Genomic DNA, 26,758 nt, shown 5'->3' with positions numbered 1-26,758 from the left:
GCAACCAATTTTAGCACCATATTAATAAGGTTTTCTAGCTCCTTGCTTCTAAAATCGGTCTTGGGATGTTAAATCACCGTACACAGTTATTTTTCGAACGCTGTAAACCAGTTAGTTTTAAATTGTTTAGGCGTTCAAACGTAATCTTCACGCTCGCACAAGCTCGTGTTAAATATTCCCCCCCTGATTTGCTGGTCCAGATCCATCGTTGATCAGGCACTTCGTTTCGGCACTCGTCGACTTCTGGCTGTAAAATACGCGGACGCACAAGTTCCGTGTTCAGTTTCAGTTCAATTATCCTTAGGTTTCAAAGAAAGCACCAAAACAAAAACCATCGCTGAATCACGCACGTGTGTTCTGAACGGAATCGACGAACAGTCCGCGCAGAAGCGCTGCACGGGGGAAGCAGCGCGTCGCGCGACCCTAGATCCGCGGAGATAGCCACCAGTGACGTCACACTGCCGCGTCCCCTTCGGGAGGAGAGATGTGGTCCTTCACATCTCCGCTTCCAGGAAGCGCGCAGCACTCGGTTCTCCACTCCCAGAGTCCCTCGTCCGACTCTTCTTACGCTTACATCAGATGGGAGGATTAAGTTTCTTGTGTGTCTCCAGATCTCGTACGTTTATCGTCTGGCTGCGGTGCGTTACTTAAAAGCGCACCGAAAAGCTTGGTCACGTTGAATAATGAGATAAAAAAAAAGGCATCCGCGTTTTGTAAAAATCAAATGCGAGATTGTGTCTGATTCTAAATTGGTTTTGTACGACTCGACAGTATTTCACAGTTAACAGACAACATGCATCTCTAAGAGCGATAATAGGTTTATTTTGTGGTTAGCATGTAAAGAGGCTGTGACCATTTCAAATGTGGTTTTGTTTTCAAGTGATTGAATAGAATAGACATAATGTGTTTCATTAATATGTATTCAATGGACAGAAATATTTTATCTGACAATCCTCAGACAATCGAAGCAATTATAATTCAACGTTTAATAAATTGATTGTGTTGATTAAATTAACGATTAGAATAAGAGTTGCAATTCAAGAGTTATTTAAATTTTGCTTGCTCTCAAAACTGGAACGCCTTTTTGCTATTTTATGCTTATACATCATCCAATACCGGCTTGAGGAATATTTATAAAAAAAAATATGTTACACTGTACTAGTGCCTAACAATCATACTGTTTTGAATGACTGGTACGCTTAGAATTTTAATAGGGAAGCGATTTCCCAAAGAAATAAGCAGTTGATACACGTAACTAATTATATATAAACATAAATTGATGTGCAAAAGTAGTTGAAAAAACGAAAATTAAAAATATTGCTTATTCATGCAATGCTAATATGTTAGTACAATAATTGCAACCAAAGTGTTAATTTTATTACAGTCATTATTACACACCAAAATTTTTGCGGATGTTTGTAGATTAGCCACATTTTTTTATTTTAATTCCTTGATTACTTTTATACGTGGTTGAATTTTTTTTTGTAAAAATTCTGATAGTCAGGTCGCATGCCAGTAAATAAATATACAATTTTCCCGTTGAAGGAAGAATCGGTCAAAAGGGTTTTTACAGTTGTTGGTTGTTGCTTGCCGACGTCACTAGTACACGCAGTTTTATTTCTCAAGCAAACAGAGACGAGGCATGCCATAGCGGGAATCTGTCTCGCGGAGTAGTTCGCAGTCGCAGCCGGGAACCACTGAGACCGACAGCCCCGCGGTATTGGCGCGCGGGAACTCCAGAAGCACCGCTGGAACTCCATCTAACTCGGGCGGCGCTCACGTGAGCGCTGGAACGAGCCTTGTTCGCGCCAGGCGACCAGCGTCTCTCCGTCTCGAACAAGTAGTTCACTCTCCGGTCATTAACTCGCGCACATGTGCACGGACACGGGACCCTAACTCTACAAATACATCACCATACATAGATATATATCGGTATGCGGCGTTTGGTAGGAGTAATTTCGTGAGTAGAACGGAGGTCGCTTGGAACGGTAATGTGTTACAACCAAGGTGCTGCCATCTGTGGCGGATGGCCGGAACCAAAGTTCACAAAGTCAAAGGGAAACTTAATAGTATTAACCGTGTAATGAATTAAAAAACAACACCGGCAGCATTTGAATGAAACTTTTTGTCGAAAATCAGGTCCAAAGCTAGGAATTAGTTTTTTTTTAAGTTTTTTTTTGTAGCTTTTATCACAGCCGTTTCTTTATATGGTTAAAATTTTCGGTCTGTAAATGAAATGATTCGACGGTCTACGTAGTTGCTCTCGCAGCGAATTCTAGCGGTGGGTGAGGAAATGTCGCGTCCAGATGGGGTACATTTATCACGATCGGCATTATTTTAAAAATGATTGATAACAAATCTATTACAACTCCTTTTTTATAATTGATAAAAAATTTCAGGCAAATTATATCAAGCACTCCATTACTATTTCTTAAGTTATATTGTTATAAATTTCATGTAATTCATTTTTGAACATCACTACTACATCCTATATCCTAAATTAGTGATAGAAAATTTAAAACAAATGATATAAAGTACCCTACGCTTTAAGTTATACATAGTTGTGGTGCATTGTTTGGCTGTTGGAAAAAAAAAACTTAATTAAATTTTTTTATTTTAAGTTCATTAAACAATAAAAGCGGCTTTTTAAGTTTTCAAAACTACAAGCTAATTTTATTATTTCTGGTCTAAAAAAAAGTCACCATTTTTGATACAGTAGTCATTACCCAATCTGTATTTCATTGTTTACCACAGCACATTAGCACTACATCACTACCATAAAACTAGAGATATTTATTAATAAAAATTAAGACCACAAGGGTTTTAGCTTTCCAGTTAAAAATTATTTAAAAAATTAAATAAGAAAAGTTTATGGTTTAGAAAAACTAATTTAAAGGAAGAGTGGTCTAAATTTGTAAGTTGTAGGTAAAATGAAAGCTCTTGACCGTTTTTCAAGTATATGTCTACATGCTTGAAACTCGGCAAGGATAACATACTAGCTGCACGGCCCGGCTTCGCAAGGCTATACTAATGGAAAAAAATTAAGCCACATCTCCCATTTACAGTATTGGTAAATAAAAAAAAATTCAGTGAAAATTTATTACAATGCTGTATAATGTACCGGAGAGAAAATTAATAGAACCGATGGTTTCCCGACTCGTGCACGCAACGTACAACTGATTTACCCGTACTTCGCTACGGCAGTCTACAGGCAGATAACTCTTGCGCCTCTCATTATACATGCTCCTCCTTGTGGGTACGCCACTGCCGCGCGATGCCCGTTGCCATGGAGATGCAGAAGGTATGAAAAATGCAAAATCCTGTTCTCATGCAGACAAAGTACCCACTGTTGCCTGGTTTTAACCACCCATGGGATCTAATTTTCGGAAAATGTCATCCTGCGTAACATAAGGAACATTACTGTGAAGTTTCAAGTCCGTAAAATATATATACTAAAAAAAGGGCAATAAAAAAAACAAGTTAAACACAGAGAGATGAAAAAAAAACAATATATTAGGTTTGCGATTTAAAGTGATAAAAAGTATTTAAATACTAATTGAACTCTTATGAGGGTACTGATTGCTTCGTTGTTAATATCACACGGGTGTTTTTTACTTGTATGGGAAATTTAAGAATGATAAGGCATCTAGTGCGTGGCAACAATGTTAATAGGTAATAGGAAATAAACTTCTAGCGCCTGCGGCATTGTCAACACACACTTCGTACGTGTACTGCATGTTATATCTAACCCCCTCCAACGCATTTGATTCTAAATTGGACTTTTAGTAAGGATCCCTAATGTTATTGATAATATAATATAGCCTATAGCCTTCCTCGAAAAATGTACTATCCAACACTGAAAGAATTTTTCAAATTGGGCAAGTGGTTCCTGTGATTAGCGCGTTCAAACAAACAAACAAACTCTTCAGCTTTATAATATTAGTATAGATTTACACATTATCTAAGCAAGGAGTTTGTCTTAAACCAGCCTCCAAGGCGGTTTAAGGGAGCGTCAAGGATTTTAGTGCTTTAAACTTCCCCCGGCACATTTTCCACTATAACCCGACCTCAAAAACAATCTTAATCAAAAATAATACAATTTAAAAATTTTCGCAATTTAAGGGCTTTTGCCCCTCCCCCACCCCCCGGACTAATTTTCCACCATGACCCGACCTTTTGGATCACTTAAAATTGAAAAAGCATTGATTTGTATAATTCTCAAAATTTTGGTTCTATACCCCCCCCCCTTTTTTTTTCACCAATAAGAGCACAGTCGACCACGGGGAAAATTTCCACTATGCCCCGATTTCATGGAAACACAAAAAGCATGGTTATTTCCCATTGCTAGAAATTAGATTTTTTTCTTACCCTCTGACGCTCCCCATCACAATAAGGTCATAAGTTATCAAATATTGTATTGTAAGAGGTTCTTTATATGAATGCAAAATTTCAGCACATTTGGATCTCGAAAAGTGGGTAAAAATTGAATGGAAAAATGTTATTTCATAGTCCAATTCATCTATACATACAGGTCAAGCTAATAAAAGCGTGGTAAATAATTAGGTTTTTCTCGTAAAATTTTTTGATTTTTAGTAGAAGATAGGCAGAAAGTCAAAACGGTGAACTCTCGGCTAAAGCGAGAAATAAAATCAATTCTTGAGTGAGAAGCTGGATAAAAAAAAATTGTTCCATGCTTCTTCCAAGGACGAGACCCGAGACTGGCGCTTCAGGGTGCCCTGGACTAGCACATACACTTAAAGAGCCTCCAAAGAGCGAAGTTGAACCAACTGAGGGGCGAGAACCGTTAAACTGGGTGACTTTCGACCCCAAGCTTTTATTTAACTTCCTCGCCGTCTCCCCTCTGAGTTCTTCCAGAACCCCTCCTGGAAGAAAAGGGACGGCTCTTTCTTGAAAAACTGTTCGCTCTTAGCATCGAAGTCAACGACACTCGTGTCAACCTCCTAGTCATCTCCTGTATTTCCCTAAAACACGAATATTAACTTTTAACTTTGGAGTATGGCGAAAACTCAAACATACTCTTTTTTTCCTTCTTGATACAGCCGCTCAGAAAAATTAGTTATAGCATATCATGAAGTACAAACTTTCTCCAAATTTAAATGTATAGATACAATTTTGTCATAGATTAATACTATTTAGTCTCAATAACATGTGTTTTGAGATATATTGAAATTAAATATATGCTTATTTTATTATCTTATCGATATTTTCATAACAGTCTTTCAAATTAGGATGCACGGTGTGTATATATATATATGAGGCTCTTTAAAACAGTACATGTAAATTAATGGTTTCCAGCCATATTGTTGAACAAATACGCGAGAGACGAGTTTGCAATTTGATCTTAAAAATGAATAGCAATAAACGTTAATGCTTTAATGTCGCTTACCTAAAATACTTTCGACACACAGCCCACTTAGGCCAATCATTTCTCATTTAATATATATTATTTAAAATCATGGGCATTAACCTGTAGAATGCGTCCACGAATTTTCTTTTCAGAATATCAATTTATTCTGCCAGAATGCCGCTATGATCCGACTCAGATATAGAAGGAAGTTGTTTTGAATAAGGCTTGTAGTGACGCTATGACATTATTTATGTGCCTCATATCATAACCGAAACAAGAATAACACAGAACCATTAATTTATATTGTCAGTAACTTATTAAGATAGGAAAGTTAAATTTTCTTTCCAAATAAAGATCAAACACCTGGTCAATGACAAAATACATTAAAAGAAAAAGCCATTAAAAAATTTATAAACATTCTTCAGCATAAACAGGCCCATTATAATGAATTTAAAGTGTTCTTGGTTCAATGCAAATGTTTACCATATTTATAAATATAAGATACAAAAGAAAAATAGGTAAAATAAAAACACCAATCAACCCCCTCTAAAGAAAGAGTTGAATTCATTTCAATGGACCTTTGAGTGAGCGAAGTTGCTCAGTGTTTGAACCCTGAGCCTGTGGACGAGTGCAGTTGCTCAGTGCATGAACCCTGGGCCTGTAAGCGAGTGAAGTTGGTCAGTCGGTAAACAATGGACCTGTGGGCGAGTAATGTTGCTCAGTGGCTGAACTCTGAACCTATGAGCAAGTGAAGTTTCTCAATGAATGAACATTGGGCTTGTGTGCGAGTCAAGTTTCTAAGTGGCTGAAAAATGGGCCTGTCAGTGCGTGAAGTTGCACACTTCATGAACACTGGACCTGTGGCGTGTGAAGTTTCTCTGTGGATGAACACTGGGCCATTGGGCTTGTGAAGTTTCTAAGTAGCTGAACACTGGGCCTGTGGGCGAATGAAATTGCTCAGTGGCTAAAAACTGGGCCTTTGGGCGTGTGAAGTTGCACAGTCACTGAACACTGGACTTTTGGATAATTGAAGTTGTCAGAGGCTGATCACTGGGCCGGTGGGCGAGTGAATTTGCTCATTTGCTGAACAATTGGCCTGTGGGTGAGTTAAGTAGCTTAGTGGTTGAGCTCTGGAATTGTGAGCGAGTGAAGTTGCTAGTGGCTGAACACTGGGCCTTGGGTGAGAGAAGTTGCTCAGTTGCTTAAACTTGGCATTTAGGCAATTAAGTTGCTTAATGGCTGAACACTGTGTCTGCAGACGAATGAAGTTGCTCAGTGCATAAACATTGGGCCTGTTGTCGTGTGAATTTGCTCAGCGGCTGAACTTTGTACTTGTGGGCTAGTGAAGTTGTTCAGTGACTGACCACTGGGCTTGTGGTGAGCTAATGTAGATGCTCAGTGCCTCAACACTGTGTTGTGATGTGCGAGTGAAGTTGCTCAGTGGCTGAACACCATGTTGTGATGTGAGAGTGAAGTTGCTCAGTGACTGAACACTGGGCTTGTGGGCGAGTGACGTTACTCAGTGACTGATCACTGGGCCTGTGGACGCTTTAAGTGGCTCAGTGGCTGAACACTAGAACCGCAGTTAGAAATGCCAGGACTTGAACCCCTCTCCAGTAGTAATTTTTTTGGTTAACATTTGTTTACTAGGTTCACTCCAGAAAGTGCTGGAGCAGTTCCTCAGTACAGCCAATTGTCGATTATTTTCTCCAGTTTCTTAGCTAAACAGTATAATGAATACCGTTGATACACCTACTTGTTAGAGTTAATAAATCTGTATCTGGAGTAGTTATTAAAGTGTTATTTTTAAGTTTTACAAGGAAACAATTGAAACAAATAATCTAAAATTATATCAGTAATACAAATGAGGGATCTGGTTACTTAGTTGTGAAGTTGGCCTGCTGTGGTGGGTATCGCGGAAGGTGTTCCAGCACCTGGCAGCAAGGGCGTCGCCAGTCGATGGCCTATGGTGGGGGGGGGGGGGGGGGGGGGGATTTTTTGGGAAAAGTATGTTTTTTTTTTGCATTTGGCTACATTTTTTTTGAATCTCTAGGGCTCTAGGGGAGGGGGGGGGGCAACTACCTCCTACCCCCCTTCCTGGCGACGCCCTTGCCTGGCAGCGCCCACGCGGGGAGCCGGCACTGCGCGGCGTGTGGCCGCCGACAGGGCCCTGGGGTCCGCAGCTAATGAACACCGCTGCTGTGGAAGAGGGACCCTGACCCTTTCGAGCGGCAGGTTCGGCGCCGCGCCATTGTGGAGAGTATCCGGCCGACCGCATTTTAATCTGGCGGGGCCCATAGCACGCATGCATGGCCTGGCCTCGCGCATGCGCACCACACGTCGACAATAGCTGCGCGTCCGAGGGGGGGTTGGAGGGCAACTACCACCCTCCCATCGCGAGGGCTCGCCGCCCTTATCGTCTGCGCGCACGGCTGGCGAGATTCATCTTTCAAGAGGAACAATTACCCTGTAATTAAGGCCGTAATTAGCAGTCGCGGGGCAGCAACGAGCCATCTGCCTCGCAACGCGGGCTCTGCTCGCTCACCGATGTTTGTTTCGTCACCGTCGGCAGCGTTCGGTTATAGGCTCTCCAGAACGCTCCGCGTTGCGAAGGTTTGTTCAGAACTGTTGCTGTTAGTAACAAAAGCCACACACTCGTGTTTGGAAACAAACTTGTGGAGGGGAGTGGGGAACCTGCAAGGAATGTATTTGAAGGTTATATAGGCATTGTTTTTCATATTTTCCGATGGTATACTTACAATTTAGTATTACTACGTAAACAAAGAAAATAATGTCATTGAAGTTTTTGCCCAGTATTCGCAGCAATAGCTAACACTTGTCTTAGCAACGGTTAATTTAAATCAGCCTTACGAAAGTCATGAATATACCGCTTAGTCGGTAATATGTTCAACTTGGGCAAAGTTGGCACTAACCAGGGGTTACCGGGACAGAGGTGAAAGCAGTACATAGACCCGCGCTCCATGGCACACGCTGCGGAGGGCAAGCACAGTTACACGATAGTAGCTGCGCCACGCAGCGGGACCTCGACGCTAGGCAGTCTAGTTCGGGACTCGCGGAAAAGGGAAAATTCACTTCTGCACCCTTTCCCCTTTTGTTTTCAACGCCAGTTACACGCCTGTGGAAATCGTCTGAGGATTCCAGTTGCCGAGACCACCAATGACCAGGGCAGGGAAATGCTGTGAGGGGTAAGGAACAAGGATGAAGGGTTGAGAGAATGTCCAAGGAATATACACGTGTGAAGTAAACGGTTTCTTAAATTTTGGCCAGCGCCTTTTCATAGAATTGTGATTTTATGTTCTAAAATAAATTTTAAAACTTAAAACCAAAATTTTCTATACTTGAGAACTCCTAACGACCACAAAATAACAAATATTCATTTTATTCTTGAAATACAAACATCAATTACACATTTCAAGTGGGTGATTAAAAAAATTGTAACTTTTATTTTCTAAGCACACGAAACAAAATTTAATTCAAACATAAAACGCACAATCGAATATGTAGATGATCGCCATGTAGGTGCTATGGTTCTGCTATGAATGTTCTTTCGACTTGTTTATAGTAAAAGCACACAAAGTTGATTTATAAATATAAAAAGAAACAAAATTAATTACTGTATTTCATACAGAGGTTATACCAGTTACAAGCATTATCTCTTTAAAAGATAAGTGCCCACGAAATAAATAAATGTTTTGTCTTCGAGCGGTTGAGTTGACTGAATAATAATCAAGTTTTTGTGAGCTAACACAATGGCTGGGGGACACTTAGCGCTGACGCTGACGTAGTCACGTAACATTTCATAATGACGACAGATATATATGAATAATCACATTCACAAACTGGCAGCCGACGAGACCAGCGGTGACACAAGTGACTCTAACCGCTTTTACTAAATTGTACAAGATATGGCTTTTAAATTGTAGATAGCAGAACTGCCCTTCGTATGTTCGGTCAAAAATATATATTGCAAAATACACAAATCACCCGATTCAGCAATTGACCATTGACCATGTCACTAAGTATGCTCAAAAGTAGAGCTTAATGCAATTGGGAACTGCTGACTTACTAAGTTATATAAACACACTCTCACGCACGTTTTTTTACTCTGTAAGTGACGAGCAAGGGGAAAAAAAATCTCAAGAACATTGCCAAGTGTTTAGGTAAATAATTAGTGCCTCCCCTCACTCGTGGCTCTTAGAAGTTATCCAATAAATGTGGAAGTTGTTGGAGAGGTTCCGAGAGCGACCACTAAGTCATCATCAGCCTCAGTCATTGGCTCCCAACTTGTTCCAGGCCGGTCGCAATAAATTGGTAATAATCCCTCGGGAGTCGTGGACCTTTGCTGTCCTTATCTCTCCGCGGTCTGTCTGCCTCCTTCCTTTCAACCCCTGGGAGGCCTTTCGTCTCTGCGCGGGGGTGGAGGGGCGGAGGGGGGTTTCCCGCCGGAAGGAAGCCTCCCTCGCGCTCCGCACGGCAAATACAGGTCCGCCAACATTGTAAAACACACAGACGAGGGCGCTGCCGCCGCCTTCTTCCGCGACGCAAAGGGCGCTGTGAACCGCAGCCTTGCCGCCAGCAACTTCCCCGGGCTCGCGGCTCCGGCGACGGCGGCGGGCGCAATTCTACCAACTTCCCGGAATTAATCTCTCTCTCCGGCCTCGACCTGAGCTGAGGCAAGCAAGAGGGGGAAAAAAAAAAAACTACACTTCTCCAAGTTGAATGCGTCTAGGGAAAATACTCCATGAACCGGAGGTCCTCACTACCTCGGCAAAGCCCGGTTATTTCCGTTCTGCCTCTGGCTGACGTCACAAAAGGTGATGATGGAGGAGGTGCAGAAATTGGAAGAAAATATTCACATGCAATAAAGTTACTTGATGGGAAATTAATGGAGTTCTAAATGGTTTTGAATAACTTAATTAATGACAAATTTTTCCAAAGGTCGATAAAAATGTAAGAACTTTTAAATGATATGTTATTAAAAAGAACAAAACTCAATCACGTCCATACATTTTTTCAATGAATAGTTATATTAAATTACGCTATACATTTTTAAAAATATAATTTTTTATCGTATTGTCCATATAATTGTTTTTTATAATTTATTTAGCTTTTATTTAATAAATAGGCAAATAAAACCAAGACCAGATAAAAATATCATATTATAAAAAATACATCTGAATGCAGTGTGGAAATATGATAACATAACAACTACAACAGCTTGTTATACTAAAGAGACTGAAATAATTTTCTTAAGGGACGGTATCATATAATGTAGAGTACATATCACAGCTGTTTGTTTTCTGCAAGAAATTCAAGCTGATATTTGAAATTATAACTCTATTTCGAACTATCAAAAATATCATTTCGTAATATAGTTAATAAGAATTAATTTTATTGACAACTATCAGGCATGAATATTTGTTATATTGCGTAAAAATGACGGCTAGGGGAGACCGGGGCCAGTCATGTTCTGAATGGTATCATGTTAACAGAAGTGGTTGTTACAAATCGCTTATTAGATGTTTTGCTACTATATAAATTTATTACAAATTAATAGCACACAGTTCAAGTTTTTTTTTCACTCCCAGTGGCCATTCAGCAAGTGTGACAACTTACGCAATGGAAGGGTAAGAAGTCACTTAGTGAGGGGCTTGTTGTCACAAAGTAAATTAATCAGTGACCACAAAATATATTTCATGATAATTTTATGCAACAAAAATTTAACACTAAAATATTTTTGTACATAATCGCAACAGTCTTTAGTTAAATATATGTTTCTGTTGATACTGAAGAAACGATTTGATTAAATGATGAAACTATATTTTAAATAGATACCTAACTCAAATTAAACACTTTATTCTGAGGAATCAGTTTCACAATCGTGGCACACGAAATATATACGTTGTGAGTTACTCTGGTGTGAACAATATTCGTGAAACTACATTTGACAGCGAATAAACCTAATCAGTTCTTCTCCTGGAACACTTTGTCTAATAGTTTCTTCACACACTAAACAGAGGGTATCTCTATCTTCAGACGTTTCAGCTGCATGATTTCCTTGGATTACGAAGAATCTGTTTTACTATGTAGATCTAATAAGGGTAATTTTCTTTTCATTGATTCCCGGTTTTTTTGTACAGCCAATGCATCTTTAATAGGGATGTAAGTCAGGGTAGCTGAAGTTCTTGTTTTTCTTTAGGGTACAGTTTGTTTTCTTTCTCCTGCCTTGGGAAATGGTCTGATATGTTCCAGCGAGAATGAAGTTGAAGAATTTGTAGATAAATGAGAAGGCACAAAATTATCCAGTCCTGAATCTGTAGCGCTATTAAATGAAGAGATTTATTATTCCATGTATGTACTTGATTCTGGAGTAGATCTATTTTGATTCGGTATTAACGTGACATAACTAGGTAGGGAGTCTACATCAAAAATGGGTTAAATGGAAAGATCCCCATCGTTTTGAAACCTGATGTATTGCTTGGAGTGCTGTCGAAATTGATGGAATGTCATATAGGCTATGTTTAGAGTTGATACAATTTTTTTCAGAGGCCCGGACACATTTCGATCAAGAGACTAGAGTTTACATGAACATTGGGGTAGAAACGATAGCATAAAAATGCCATTTTATTTAGCATAGTCCAGAGCTGAGAAAGCAACATGAGAACCATGCTTATCGAGTAGGAGGAGAATGGGACTTTGTTTTGTTCACTTAAAATTTGCAACAAAATGATGATTGAAAAAACAGGAAGTTTTCTTTTTTAAATCAACAAGATGGATTTACTGCTCTTTGACATCCTGATGGACCATACCTTATGAAATGAATACGAGGGAAAACAAAGAAAGGGGTACGCTATTTCCGGTAGCTGTCACTTATATTACCAGTAGGACCCATGACTTTTTCTACTGATGTCAGAGGCGCTGAACTGTAGTTATGCCAGCTTCGTCCATATTGTAAATCTCATAAGGGTGAAAATTAAGTCGGCTTAATTGCCCTTGACATACTGGTGGCTTGTGGACTTCGAAAAGATAGGTTATTGGGTCTTGTTAGAAATGAAGTGAACCAGTCAGGTTTTGCCATTTCATTTCCACACCAAGTCTAAGGCATTGTTTTGTTTAGTGCCTTGCCATAAATATACGCTAGTTTTCGGACTTCCTTAGGTTAGAGGCCAAAATAAATATCACTGCTCTTTTTCCCAAATAATCCTCCAACAAATTATCTTCGTGGCTAGAAAACACCTGACGTGGTCTCTTATAACCAAAAGTAGGTAAATCTGGGGACTGTTCCGTTAGAATTTTAACGCTGACTTTCTGTCAGTATCGAGCTAGAGTTCTGTAATTAATGTCAAACAACTGGGCAGTATTCATAATGTAAATCTGGTGATTTATATCTTCAACAGCTTCCTGTCCTTTGCTTATACGTCCTCAACATATACATATAAGAATAAAGGAAAATAAAACATTTATGTCTGTCTTAGAGCAAAAAAAATGTAAAATAAGAATTTATGTTGAAAAACTTAACAAGCGCACCTAAATGTTTTGTGAGTTAATGAAAGTACATTTAATCGTATTGTTGAATTGAAAGGTTTATTGTTATATTATGATTTAAAAATAGCCCCTGACGAAAGTTGTTGGTCATTCTCATGAGCCCCTTTATGAAAGACAGTTTGATGCTTATCCCTAACACATTACAATAATAATGCAAATATTTTTTACTAAAAAAGTCAGAAAGCTATTTAACATGTGTACACTATATGGGCCTTATTATCATGTACACAAATATAGCTATTCTGAAGAAAAAAACTGCGGTCAGCGCGTCATTCATTTTACATCCACTATATAGTGACACTTGTAACCTGTGGTATAGTAATATACTGATAAATTTTGCTTACGTATTGTAAGTAAATTATTTTTGACATAAAAAAGATTTATGTATAAAATCATAAACAGTAGTATACGAATGGGGTTCCGGAAAAAGGATGCAGGTAGTGGATTGATGATTGTCGTCCGCCATCTTGGATTGTGACGTCACGGTGGCCATCTTGGATTGTGAGTCACGACGGCCATCTTGGATAAGCGTAACGTGACACTTTTTCGTGCGTGCAGCCAGCGTAAAGGGACACAGCGTAACGGGACACAGCGTAACGGGACATAACGTAACGGGACAAGTATATCACGGCGTCCATCTTGAATCCCCCATTTTGTATGACGTCATTGTGTGTTCTCGAAAATTCCGGTGATGTGTTTTCCGCCATTTTGAATTATGACGTCACCGTTGCAATTTTCGTTACGGCCGCCATCTTTAACTTTTTTATTTATTATCCGATTTTAAAGATTTTTTTTTTAAATTTATAAAAAAATTCACTTAATATAAATTTAATAAATTATTTATAAAAAAATTACATAAACGACACGGAGTTCGGAGTCCTCGGTTCGAACCCGACAGAGGCAAAAAAAAATAAAAATTGCGACCGATCCAACCCTCACAGTGGACGCAGGCAGACTGACCCCCACCACTTATGTCAATGCACATATACCATCAGGTAGTATGACATCATGTCCGCCATCTTGAAATTCGGACGCCATCTTGAAAATCTTTATTTATTATCCGATTTTAATGAAAAAAATTCCAAAATTCATCAAAAAATTAACGTATTTGAATTCTGTTTGATTATATCGATGCACGTCCTTGGTTCGATTCCCGACGAGAGTAAACAGTCGATCCTACCTCCATGAAAGCTACCTAGACTGATCTACCACCACCAATACCAAAGTATATACCGTCAACTGGTATGACATCATGTCCGCCATCTTGTCTTCATCTGCTGGAGACCGCCATCTTGTTTTCGTATGCTAGAGTGTGCCGATACCATGTAGTATAATTATCTGGTCACCACACCTTTGACCTTGACCTTGACCTTGAAATTTGACCTTGACCTTGAAATTAGACCTTGACCTTGAAATTTGACTTTGACCTTGACCTTGAAATTTGACCTTGACCTTGAAATTTGACCTTGACCTTGAAATTTGACCTTGACCTTGAAATTTGACCTTGACCTTGAAATTTGACCTTCCCCTTGAAATTTGACCTTGACCTTTAAATTTGACTTTAACCTTGAAATTTTACTTTGTCCTTGTCGACCATCATGGACCCGGCATTTAATGTTCAGTACATGCTACCAGGAGCGACCAACTGCTGGAGTACGTCATCTTGTGTGTGTACTCATATTATAGAGTACATTTACATCTGGTTAATTTTATTTTAACCTGCTACAGTGCAGTAATCATTTATTACCGAGGTACCCACCGCCATCTTGAAATTCGGACGCCATCTTGAAATCATGTAATAATGTAGCTAGAAAAGCGGGAAAAAATCCAAAATTCATCAAAAAAATCACTCATTAACTTACAAATCGAATCGATGGATCCCTGTCCACGGTTCGATTCTTGACCAGAGACAGTTGTAACTAATTATTAAATAAATGTTAGGTTCTGTTTTCCATTACCTTTCGCGGAGTTTATTAATCATTCACTCTACGAAAATCAACACAAGTCAATATACCGGACCAATGAATTAAATCAGTGCCGATTAGCCTATTATGAAAGTCTAATTTTTCATTAATCTGAATAACATATAAGCCGTTCATGTACAAAGCCACACATATAGATCAATTGCCTTCAGTCCATGAGACCGAGTCATGTCATTATCAGACGTATAGGCTAGTCATTTCAGGACCACATGACCTTCGTAATCCATCGTGACATTTTTATACATTCTAAAGGATCAAGTAACCTTGTAAAATATTTTAGTAACACCAAGAGGTGATAAACAAGTAAATATTCAATCACTACATTTTGTACTACGCGCAATCAACAAAAAAGGAAGCACCAACAACGAAAAGACAGCACCACCAACGAAAAGGCAACACATTTGGAAGCACCGACAACGAAAAGGCAGCACCGACAACGAAAAGGCAGCACCGACAACGAAAAGGCAGCACCGACAACGAAAAGGCAGCACATTTGGAAGCACCGACAACGAAAAGGCAGCAGCGACAACGAAAAGGCAGCACATTTGGAAGCACCGACAACGAAAAGGCAGCACCGACAACGAAAAGGCAGCACATTTGGAAGCACTGACAACGAAAAGGCAGCACCGACAACGAAAAGGCAGCACATTTGGAAGCACCGACAAAGAAAAGGCAGCACCGCCAACGAAAAGGAAGCACATTTGGAAGCACCGACAAAGAAAAGGCAGCACCGCCAACGAAAAGGCAACACATTTGGAAGCACCGACAACGAAAAGGCAGCACCGACAACGAAAAGGCAGCACCGACAACGAAAAGGCAGCACATTTGGAAGCACCGACAACGAAAAGGCAGCACCGACAACGAAAAGGCAGCACATTTGGAAGCACCGACAACGAAAAGGCAGCAGCGACAACGAAAAGGCAGCACATTTGGAAGCACCGACAACGAAAAGGCAGCACCGACAACGAAAAGGCAGCACATTTGGAAGCACCGACAACGAAAAGGCAGCACCGACAACGAAAAGGCAGCACATTTGGAAGCACCGACAAAGAAAAGGCAGCACCGCCAACGAAAAGGAAGCACATTTGGAAGCACCGACAAAGAAAAGGCAGCACCGCCAACGAAAAGGAAGCACATTTGGAAGCACCGACAACGAAAAGGCAGCACCGCCAAAGAAAAGACAGCACATTTGGAAGCACCGACAACGAAAAGGAAGCACCATCAACGAAAAGGCCGCACCGCCAACGAAAAGGAAGCACATTTGGAAGCACCGGCAAAGAAAAGGCAGCACCGCCCACGAAAAGGAAGCACATTTGGAAGCACCGATAAAGAAAAGGCAGCACCGCCAACGAAAAGGAAGCACATTTGGAAGCACCGACAACGAAAAGGCAGCACCATCGACGAAAAGGAAGCACATTAATTTGTCATTGACTGCAATATTCATTGGTTCCAATATTCATTGGTTCCAATATTCATTGGTTCCAATATTCATTGGCTCCAATATTCATTGGCTCCAATATTCAATGGCTCCAATATTCATTGACTCCAATATTCATTGGCTCCATCAGTCATTGACACCTACAGTCTTTTGGTTCCAAAAGTCTTTTGGCCCCAAATATATTAGGCTAGAATTCTTCGAGTCTAAGAGACTATGAGACCACATGGCTACGAGTCTAAAATGATCTAGCTGGTTACGAGTTATACATGGCTTGCGAGGCTACAGAGCTACGAAGTTTCTAGTACACAGGTTTACATGACTGCGAGGATACAGGACTACAAGTCTGCAAGAGTACTTGACTACGAAGGTACTCGTCTACATGACTCCAGTTACCGCATCTGTCTTCGACAGAATTTTCTTTTTTGCTCCAACTGCTCCATCAGCATTATGTTATAAGATTACAAGGCCTCTTGCTTACGTAGCTTCAAGTCTACGAGCCTCCAATGCATCATGACTACGAGACTACGAGCCATGAGGTTACGAGTCTATGCGATTGCGAGTCTTCTAGGTTACGTGATCGCGAGGCTATAGGACTACGAAGCTTCCAGAACGCATGGTTACGAGACTGCGAGGCTACAATTCTACGAGGTCCCAAGACATCCTGGCTACGCGACTACGAGCCATGAGGTTACGAGACTACGTGACTACGAATCTTCAAGTTTACGAGACTGCGAGGCTACAGAGCTACGAAGCCTCTAGTACACAGGTTTACATGACTGCGAGGATACAGGACTACGCGACTTCGAGCCATAAGGTTACGAGATTACGTGACTACGAATCTTCATGTTTACGAGACTGCGAGGCTACAGAGCTACGAAGCCTCTAGAAAACGAGTTTACGTGACTGCGTGGATACAGGAATACAAGTCTGCATGAGTTCTTGACTACGAAGCTACTCGTCTACAAGGCTCCAATTGACACATCTGTCTTCGATGGAATTTTCTCTTTTGCTACATCTACACCATCAGCATTATGTTATAAGATTACAAAGCTACTTACTTACGTAGCTTCAAGTCTACGAGGCTCCAATACATCATGACTACGAGACTACGAGCCATGAGGTTACGAGACTATGCGATTGCAAGTCTTCAAGGTTACGTCATCGCGAGGCTATAGGACTACGAAGCTTCCAGAACGCATGGTTACGAGAATGCATGACTAATTGGCCGCATGGCTACGAAACTTTATGTCTCTAACTGACTACAATAGCACTATTCAGTGGTGAGAGTTAATTTATTTCATGCAAAGGTACTTGCTGCAAGCAGTTCCACTTTTCAACATCAGATGACGTCACGTTTTGCTTGCAGGTAAAATAATATTTATTTATTTTATGCGGGATGCGGGTTGTTCACTATCGATCGCATAAGAAGAATGGCATCGATAGTCTTCAAGGAGAAGGAAGTTCGTCCTTCCTGCTAGTGCTTCTCAGATTTCTCACGGTCCGCCATCTTGGATTGCGACGTCACGGCTGCCATCTTAGATGGGTGTGACTTTGACCTTTGACCGAAACCGCAGGAATGATCGCAAGCACACGGATTAACCATCAAAATATATATAAGAATTATCAGGAGCACACGGAGAAAACCATCATAATATTGGCAAGAATAATCAGGAGCACACGGAGAAAAACGACACATGTTTTCTTTGATATCATAAAATTACAGAAAAAAAATATTTAGAAATAAAAAAAATTAATAAAAAAATTTAAAATAAAAACAAAAAATACATAAATAGATTCTGCTAGCTTGTAAACTTATCATTGCTGAGCAAAGATAGAGTTCTAGTACAAGCCAGAATTTTATGTATTTTTTGTTTTTATTTTAAATTTTTTTATTAATTTTTTTTATTTCTAAATATTTTTTTTCTGTAATTTTATGATATCAAAGAAAACATGTGTCGTTTTTTTCCGTGTGCTCCTGATTATTCTTGCCAATATTATGATGGTTTTCTCCGTGTGCTCCTGATAATTCTTATATATATTTTGATGGTTAATCCGTGTGCTTGCGATCATTCCTGCGGTTTCGGTCAAAGGTCAAAGTCACACCCATCTAAGATGGCAGCCGTGACGTCGCAATCCAAGATGGCGGACCGTGAGAAATCTGAGAAGCACTAGCAGGAAGGACGAACTTCCTTCTCCTTGAAGACTATCGATGCCATTCTTCTTATGCGATCGATAGTGAACAACCCGCATCCCGCATAAAATAAATAAATATTATTTTACCTGCAAGCAAAACGTGACGTCATCTGATGTTGAAAAGTGGAACTGCTTGCAGCAAGTACCTTTGCATGAAATAAATTAACTCTCACCACTGAATAGTGCTATTGTAGTCAGTTAGAGACATAAAGTTTCGTAGCCATGCGGCCAATTAGTCATGCATTCTCGTAACCATGCGTTCTGGAAGCTTCGTAGTCCTATAGCCTCGCGATGACGTAACCTTGAAGACTTGCAATCGCATAGTCTCGTAACCTCATGGCTCGTAGTCTCGTAGTCATGATGTATTGGAGCCTCGTAGACTTGAAGCTACGTAAGCAAGTAGCTTTGTAATCTTATAACATAATGCTGATGGTGTAGATGTAGCAAAAGAGAAAATTCCATCGAAGACAGATGTGTCAATTGGAGCCTTGTAGACGAGTAGCTTCGTAGTCAAGAACTCATGCAGACTTGTATTCCTGTATCCACGCAGTCACGTAAACTCGTTTTCTAGAGGCTTCGTAGCTCTGTAGCCTCGCAGTCTCGTAAACATGAAGATTCGTAGTCACGTAATCTCGTAACCTTATGGCTCGAAGTCGCGTAGTCCTGTATCCTCGCAGTCACGTAAACCTGTGTACTAGAGGCTTCGTAGCTCTGTAGCCTCGCAGTCTCGTAAACTTGAAGATTCGTAGTCACGTAGTCTCGTAACCTCATGGCTCGTAGTCGCGTAGCCAGGATGTCTTGGGACCTCGTAGAATTGTAGCCTCGCAGTCTCGTAACCATGCGTTCTGGAAGCTTCGTAGTCCTATAGCCTCGCGATCACGTAACCTAGAAGACTCGCAATCGCATAGACTCGTAACCTCATGGCTCGTAGTCTCGTAGTCATGATGCATTGGAGGCTCGTAGACTTAAAGCTACGTAAGCAAGAGGCCTTGTAATCTTATAACATAATGCTGATGGAGCAGTTGGAGCAAAAAAGAAAATTCTGTCGAAGACAGATGCGGTAACTGGAGTCATGTATACGAGTACCTTCATAGTCAAGTACTCTTGCAGACTTGTAGTCCTGTATCCTCGCAGTCATGTAAACCTGTGTACTAGAAACTTCGTAGCTCTGTAGCCTCGCAAGCCATGTATAACTCGTAACCAGCTAGATCATTTTAGACTCGTAGCCATGTGGTCTCATAGTCTCTTAGACTCGAAGAATTCTAGCCTAATATATTTGGGGCCAAAAGACTTTTGGAACCAAAAGACTGTAGGTGTCAATGACTGATGGAGCCAATGAATATTGGAGTCAATGAATATTGGAGCCATTAAATATTGGAGCCAATGAATATTGGAGCCAATGAATATTGGAACCAATGAATATTGGAACCAATGAATATTGCAGTCAATGACAAATTAATGTGCTTCCTTTTCGTCGATGGTGCTGCCTTTTCGTTGTCGGTGCTTCCAAATGTGCTTCCTTTTCGTTGGCGGTGCTGCCTTTTCTTTATCGGTGCTTCCAAATGTGCTTCCTTTTCGTGGGCGGTGCTGCCTTTTCTTTGCCGGTGCTTCCAAATGTGCTTCCTTTTCGTTGGCGGTGCGGCCTTTTCGTTGATGGTGCTTCCTTTTCGTTGTCGGTGCTTCCAAATGTGCTGTCTTTTCTTTGGCGGTGCTGCCTTTTCGTTGTCGGTGCTTCCAAATGTGCTTCCTTTTCGTTGGCGGTGCTGCCTTTTCTTTGTCGGTGCTTCCAAATGTGCTTCCTTTTCGTTGGCGGTGCTGCCTTTTCTTTGTCGGTGCTTCCAAATGTGCTGCCTTTTCGTTGTCGGTGCTGCCTTTTTGTTGTCGGTGCTTCCAAATGTGCTGCCTTTTCGTTGTCGGTGCTGCCTTTTCGTTGTCGGTGCTTCCAAATGTGCTGCCTTTTCGTTGTCGCTGCTGCCTTTTCGTTGTCGGTGCTTCCAAATGTGCTGCCTTTTCGTTGTCGGTGCTGCCTTTTCGTTGTCGGTGCTTCCAAATGTGCTGCCTTTTCGTTGTCGGTGCTTCCAAATGTGTTGCCTTTTCGTTGGCGGTGCTGCCTTTTCTTTGTCGGTGCTTCCAAATGTGCTTCCTTTTCGTTGGCGGTGCTGCCTTTTCTTTGTCGGTGCTTCCAAATGTGCTGCCTTTTCGTTGTCGGTGCTGCCTTTTCGTTGTCGGTGCTGCCTTTTCGTTGTCGGTGCTTCCAAATGTGCTGCCTTTTCGTTGTCGGTGCTTCCAAATGTGCTGCCTTTTCGTTGTCGCTGCTGCCTTTTCGTTGTCGGTGCTTCCAAATGTGCTGCCTTTTCGTTGTCGGTGCTGCCTTTTCGTTGTCGGTGCTTCCAAATGTGCTGCCTTTTCGTTGTCGGTGCTGCCTTTTCGTTGTCGGTGCTTCCAAATGTGTTGCCTTTTCGTTAGTGGTGCTGTCTTTTCGTTGTTGGTGCTTCCTTTTTTGTTGATTGCGCGTAGTACAAAATGTAGTGATTGAATATTTACTAGTTTATCACCTCTTGGTGTTACTAAAATATTTTACAAGGTTACTTGATCCTTTAGAATGTATAAAAATGTCACGATGGATTACGAAGGTCATGTGGTCCTGAAATGACTAGCCTATACGTCTGATAATGACATGACTCGGTCTCATGGACTGAAGGCAATTGATCTATATGTGTGGCTTTGTACATGAACGGCTTATATGTTATTCAGATTAATGAAAAATTAGACTTTCATAATAGGCTAATCGGCACTGATTTAATTCATTGGTCCGGTATATTGACTTGAGTTGATTTTCGTAGAGTGAATGATTAATAAACTCCGCGAAAGGTAATGGAAAACAGAACCTAACATTTATTTAATAATTAGTTACAACTGTCTCTGGTCAAGAATCGAACCGTGGACAGGGATCCATCGATTCGATTTGTAAGTTAATGAGTGATTTTTTTGATGAATTTTGGATTTTTTCCCGCTTTTCTAGCTACATTATTACATGATTTCAAGATGGCGTCCGAATTTCAAGATGGCGGTGGGCACCTCGGTAATAAATGATTACTGCACTGTAGCAGGTTAAAATAAAATTAACCAGATGTAAATGTACTCTATAATATGAGTACACACACAAGATGACGTACTCCAGCAGTTGGTCGCTCCTGGTAGCATGTACTGAACATTAAATGCCGGGTCCATGATGGTCGACAAGGACAAAGTAAAATTTCAAGGTTAAAGTCAAATTTAAAGGTCAAGGTCAAATTTCAAGGGGAAGGTCAAATTTCAAGGTCAAGGTCAAATTTCAAGGTCAAGGTCAAATTTCAAGGTCAAGGTCGAATTTCAAGGTCAAGGTCAAATTTCAAGGTCAAGGTCAAATTTCAAGGTCAAGGTCAAATTTCAAGGTCAAGGTCAAATTTCAAGGTCAAGGTCAAATTTCAAGGTCAAGGTCAAATTTCAAGGTCAAGGTCGAATTTCAAGGTCAAGGTCAAATTTCAAGGTCAAGGTCAAATTTCAAGGTCAAGGTCAAATTTCAAGGTCAAGGTCAAATTTCAAGGTCAAGGTCAAATTTCAAGGTCAAGGTCAAATTTCAAGGTCAAGGTCAAATTTCAAGGTCAAGGTCAAATTTCAAGGTCAAGGTCAAATTTCAAGGTCAAGGTCAAATTTCAAGGTCAAGGTCAAGGTCAAAGGTGTGGTGACCAGATAATTATACTACATGGTATCGGCACACTCTAGCATACGAAAACAAGATGGCGGTCTCCAGCAGATGAAGACAAGATGGCGGACATGATGTCATACCAGTTGACGGTATATACTTTGGTATTGGTGGTGGTAGATCAGTCTAGGTAGCTTTCATGGAGGTAGGATCGACTGTTTACTCTCGTCGGGAATCGAACCAAGGACGTGCATCGATATAATCAAACAGAATTCAAATACGTTAATTTTTTGATGAATTTTGGAATTTTTTTCATTAAAATCGGATAATAAATAAAGATTTTCAAGATGGCGTCCGAATTTCAAGATGGCGGACATGATGTCATACTACCTGATGGTATATGTGCATTGACATAAGTGGTTGGGGTCAGTCTGCCTGCGTCCACTGTGAGGGTTGGATCGGTCGCCATTTTTATTTTTTTTTTGCCTCTGTCGGGTTCGAACCGAGGACTCCGAACTCCGTGTCGGTTATGTAATTTTTTTATAAATAATTTATTAAATTTATATTAAGTGAATTTTTTTATAAATTTAAAAAAAAATCTTTAAAATCGGATAATAAATAAAAAAGTTAAAGATGGCGGCCGTAACGAAAATTGCAACGGTGACGTCATAATTCTTAATGGCGGAAAACACATCACCGGAATTTTCGAGAACACACAATGACGTCATACAAAATGGCGGATTCAAGATGGACGCCGTGATATACTTGTCCCGTTACGTTATGTCCCGTTACGCTGTGTCCCGTTACACTGTGTCCCTTTACGCTGGCTGCACGCACGAAAAAGTGTCACGTTACGCTTATCCAAGATGGCCGTCGTGACTCACAATCCAAGATGGCCACCGTGACGTCACAATCCAAGATGGCGGACGACAATCATCAATCCACTACCTGCATCCTTTTTCCGGAACCCCATTCGTATACTACTACAAACTGTATGGTCATTACCTAAAGTTGGTTTAATATAACAACTTAATAAATTATATTTATCATTATAAAATCGCTAGCTGACCTCGGCCTGGACTGCATTTTAACGAAACACATTCCCCACCCCTTTTTTATGAAATAGTTTCACAAAATATTTTGTCGATAGGTTTTTAATTTTTAATAAAAATTTTCCTTTGGTTTCGTTTACAAATCTTTGTATTTTGCGGTATAAAGCAAGCTCTGGCATATCAACAACGTTTACTACAAAGCTTTGTAAAGAAATACTTGTAAAAACATTAAAAATATCTTGCGGAAGATAACAGTTATTTTTTATCCAGTGCATTGCTTATCCATACATAATGGTCTACGCCACCGTGCGAAAATAATTAACCCAGATCTCGTATGTTTTAACACGGTATACGTCGTCGAGAACCTGCCCTTTGAAGAGGAATACAGTTTCCTCGACAACACAGCGCTGCATAACGCTCCTTCATTGACATAAGAGCCAACTCCAGCGCGCATCTCCTAGTCAGGAGTTCCCCTCACCACGACTCCCTTCGCCCAGAGGACAGAATACAGTTTCAGTATGTCGCGTTGTGGCTGCTGGCTGCGCAGCGGATCTTGTTTCTTCCCTTAATTTCCTTCTCCCTCGTTCCTCATCCTCTCCTTTTGCCTTCTGGGTAAATGAGTCAAATTAGGCCCAGGCTCAAACGAAACACAACGTCCCCGACCCCCCTGTACCCTCCTCGGATGGGTTGTTTATTTAAACAAAATGAGAGCGCGGGATGAGGCACGGAAGAAGTCGCAACGAGATTTTAGACACTCTGAAATAATAAACTCTCAGTTGAAGAAGGGACGAAGGTTAAGGGAAATGTTGGGTTTGTAAAGGACAGAAAGGAAAAGAAAATGGAGGAAAGGATTAAATGGTAAACATGCGAGCTCAAGCTATAACAAACAAACTGTGTTTGGTAGATCACTTTTCCCGTTTCCAAAGAAGGGACTCCTTGCTGGCTCCCGATATACTTCCTGCTGTCTCCTTGCTCCATGTGACAGCCTAACTGCTAGAGAGTGGTCGGAAATTTGTCTGAAACCCCAGGGAGCGATTATAATGTCGCAGTAAACTAGTGGGAGCGATCAGAGTGTCGCAGTAAATCCATAAGAGCGATTATAATGTCGCAGCTAACACATGGTGTGATCAAAGTATAGCAGTAAATCCCTGGGAACGATCACAATGTCGCAGTAAATCCTTGGAAGCTATCAGAGTGTCTCAAAAAAACTCTGATCGTGATCAGAGTGTCGCAACAAACTCATGGGAGTTATCAGAATGTCGCAGTAAACCCCCGGGAGCAATTAGAGTATCGCAACAAACACATGGGAACGATCAGAATGTCGCTGGAAACCCCTGGGAGCGATTAGAGTGTTGCAACAAACACATTTGAGTGATCAGAGTGTCGCTGAAAACCCCTGGAAGGGATCAAATTGTGGCAACAAACACATGGGAGTGATCAAAGTGTAGAATTAAACCCCTGGGAGCGATCGGAGTGTCGCAGTGAATCCTTGTGAGCAATCAGTTTGTCTCAACAAACTCCTGGTAGCGATCAGAGTGTCGCAACAAACCATTGGGAGCGACCATTACTTAGATGTGACTTAAATTCAAACATTATTCTTCTTATTTTGTTTTAGCACCAAACCATTTGGTCGTGGAAACGGAAGCAGTATGGCACAAGTTGCCTCAACAACTCGTCGTTGGCAGCCTCGAGTGGGAAGTCTGGGCCAAACTCTAGCGCAGTGGGTCATTGTGTCTGTAGGGGGCAATAAAAAAAATAAACTTTTCAAATATGGGTTTATTAAAACCAGGGATCCTTTACTTATTTCATTGTTAAGAAATGTACAAGGAAATTCAGTTCTGAATTCATTAAACTTTATAATGCTGATAGATTTAGCTCTTTTAATTCGGTAACGTTTACTATGTGGTATTAAATGTACATGGAAATATTAATAGTTAATATTTTTCATATTTTAAATGAAGCATTTATTATTTGTTGTTGTTGGCATAAGGTTCCAGTGACCTGGAACATAGTAGGCGTATCACCTACACCACATAAAACCTTAAGTCCAGCAGCTTACAAAGCCAACGCTTGTCATAAATGTGTCAAGAGTGATAGCTTCCATCACCCCTCCCTTCTCATGCTTCATGGACTGTCTTGAAGAGCGAAATGGCAAGAAAACTCTGCCAAGCAGATTCTGAGTGGGAAGAATACAACAGCCATGCCTCCCCTCTTTACCACAGTATGTCTTCTTAGCATCAGCCCATGTACAAACAATGTACCTATTATATTATTGGGCATAGAATAAAAATATTAAATTATTTTGTAATTAAAATGTAATTTAGTATTTTAGTTAAGGTGTAAAAAGCTATACAATTTCAAGTGAGAAGAAAGGAATTCTGCTCGGGTAAAAGTGTGGGCGCTGCTAGGCAGCCGAGGGAACAGTCAAGTTATCCTCGTGCCACTTGGCATGGAGTCGTGCGCACTGACAAACATTGGTCGAATGCTTCACTCACGGAGGCTGCAACCACAGTCGGAAAAGAGTTATAATCGATACACCTAACATGAATTCGAGAGAAAACGCGATTTTTAGAAAAACGAAAGCGTACTGCCAGTGACAGTTCCAGACGAACCCCATAAATCATTATTGTAAGGGACCTTTATGTGGGATTTTCTTGTAAGGTATTCTGGACGTGTGAATGTATGTGTTTTCGCATCGTCAGCTCTGAGTTCGTCGCCTCTCTAGAAGTCTGCGCGCGAGGTGTGGGTTGTGCTATTCAGCGGTTCCCTTCTTTGTGGCCCCAGGTGTAGTTGACGAAAGGTCACCGGGACTTGTGCAGCAGCAAGGGGTAAGAGCTGAGTTATTTTAATAGCGAGAACGTGAGTAGAGAAAAGATAGTTGCAGAGACCGGCTTAAGAAATACTTTAATGGTAGAGTTTCAGACATAACGAGTAAAGTGGGTTCCAGACCCGACCAGTGAAGATGTGCTGCAGTCGTATCACGTGCGCTGGGAGAAGGGGGGGGGGGGGGGTTTCCTCTGTTTCGAAGCTAACGAGAGTAGGAGCATAGAGCTACCCAAGCTGTAAAGTGAAGATCCGTGTCATTAGGGTGTTTAAGGAACCGAAAAGCCATGGACTAGTTTCTGAGTACATCTTATGACTTCCCGGCCCAAGGTAATACTTAACCGATAAGCAATAAAATCCAAACATCCAGAATCCTGCCTAAAACAATGTTGAACTTCCCCTAACCTTCCCCCACTCTTTTCTAAAGTTACAAGAAGGCATCTTACTGTAGTTCCAAATTTTCAAACATATGGCAAAAGATTTACGAATTTCATTGTAAAAACGAAAACAGCAAACATGTACATTTCCCAGCCATTCCTCTACGAGTTAATGGCGCCAGTCGTGCGTCCGCCATCCGGACGAAATAAATTAAAAAGTGATCTCTACGCATGCGTGGAATTTGGGCAACAGAACGGCAACAGATAGGACACC

The 26,758-nt window shown here is 40.8% G+C and overlaps 1 protein-coding gene across 1 annotated transcript in view; it reads right to left on the bottom strand.

The window, feature by feature from the left end:
• LOC134531692 (teneurin-a) overlaps positions 1-26,758 on the bottom strand; it is a 1,284,829-nt gene that overhangs the window by 569,650 nt on the left and 688,421 nt on the right. The window lies entirely within an intron of this gene.

This window comes from Bacillus rossius, chromosome 5, assembly GCF_032445375.1.
Source record: "Bacillus rossius redtenbacheri isolate Brsri chromosome 5, Brsri_v3, whole genome shotgun sequence".
NCBI classification, from domain to species: Eukaryota; Metazoa; Arthropoda; class Insecta; order Phasmatodea; family Bacillidae; genus Bacillus; species Bacillus rossius.
The sequence above is the reverse complement of the archived record's forward strand: the minus strand, read 5'-3'. Positions and strand labels throughout refer to the sequence as shown.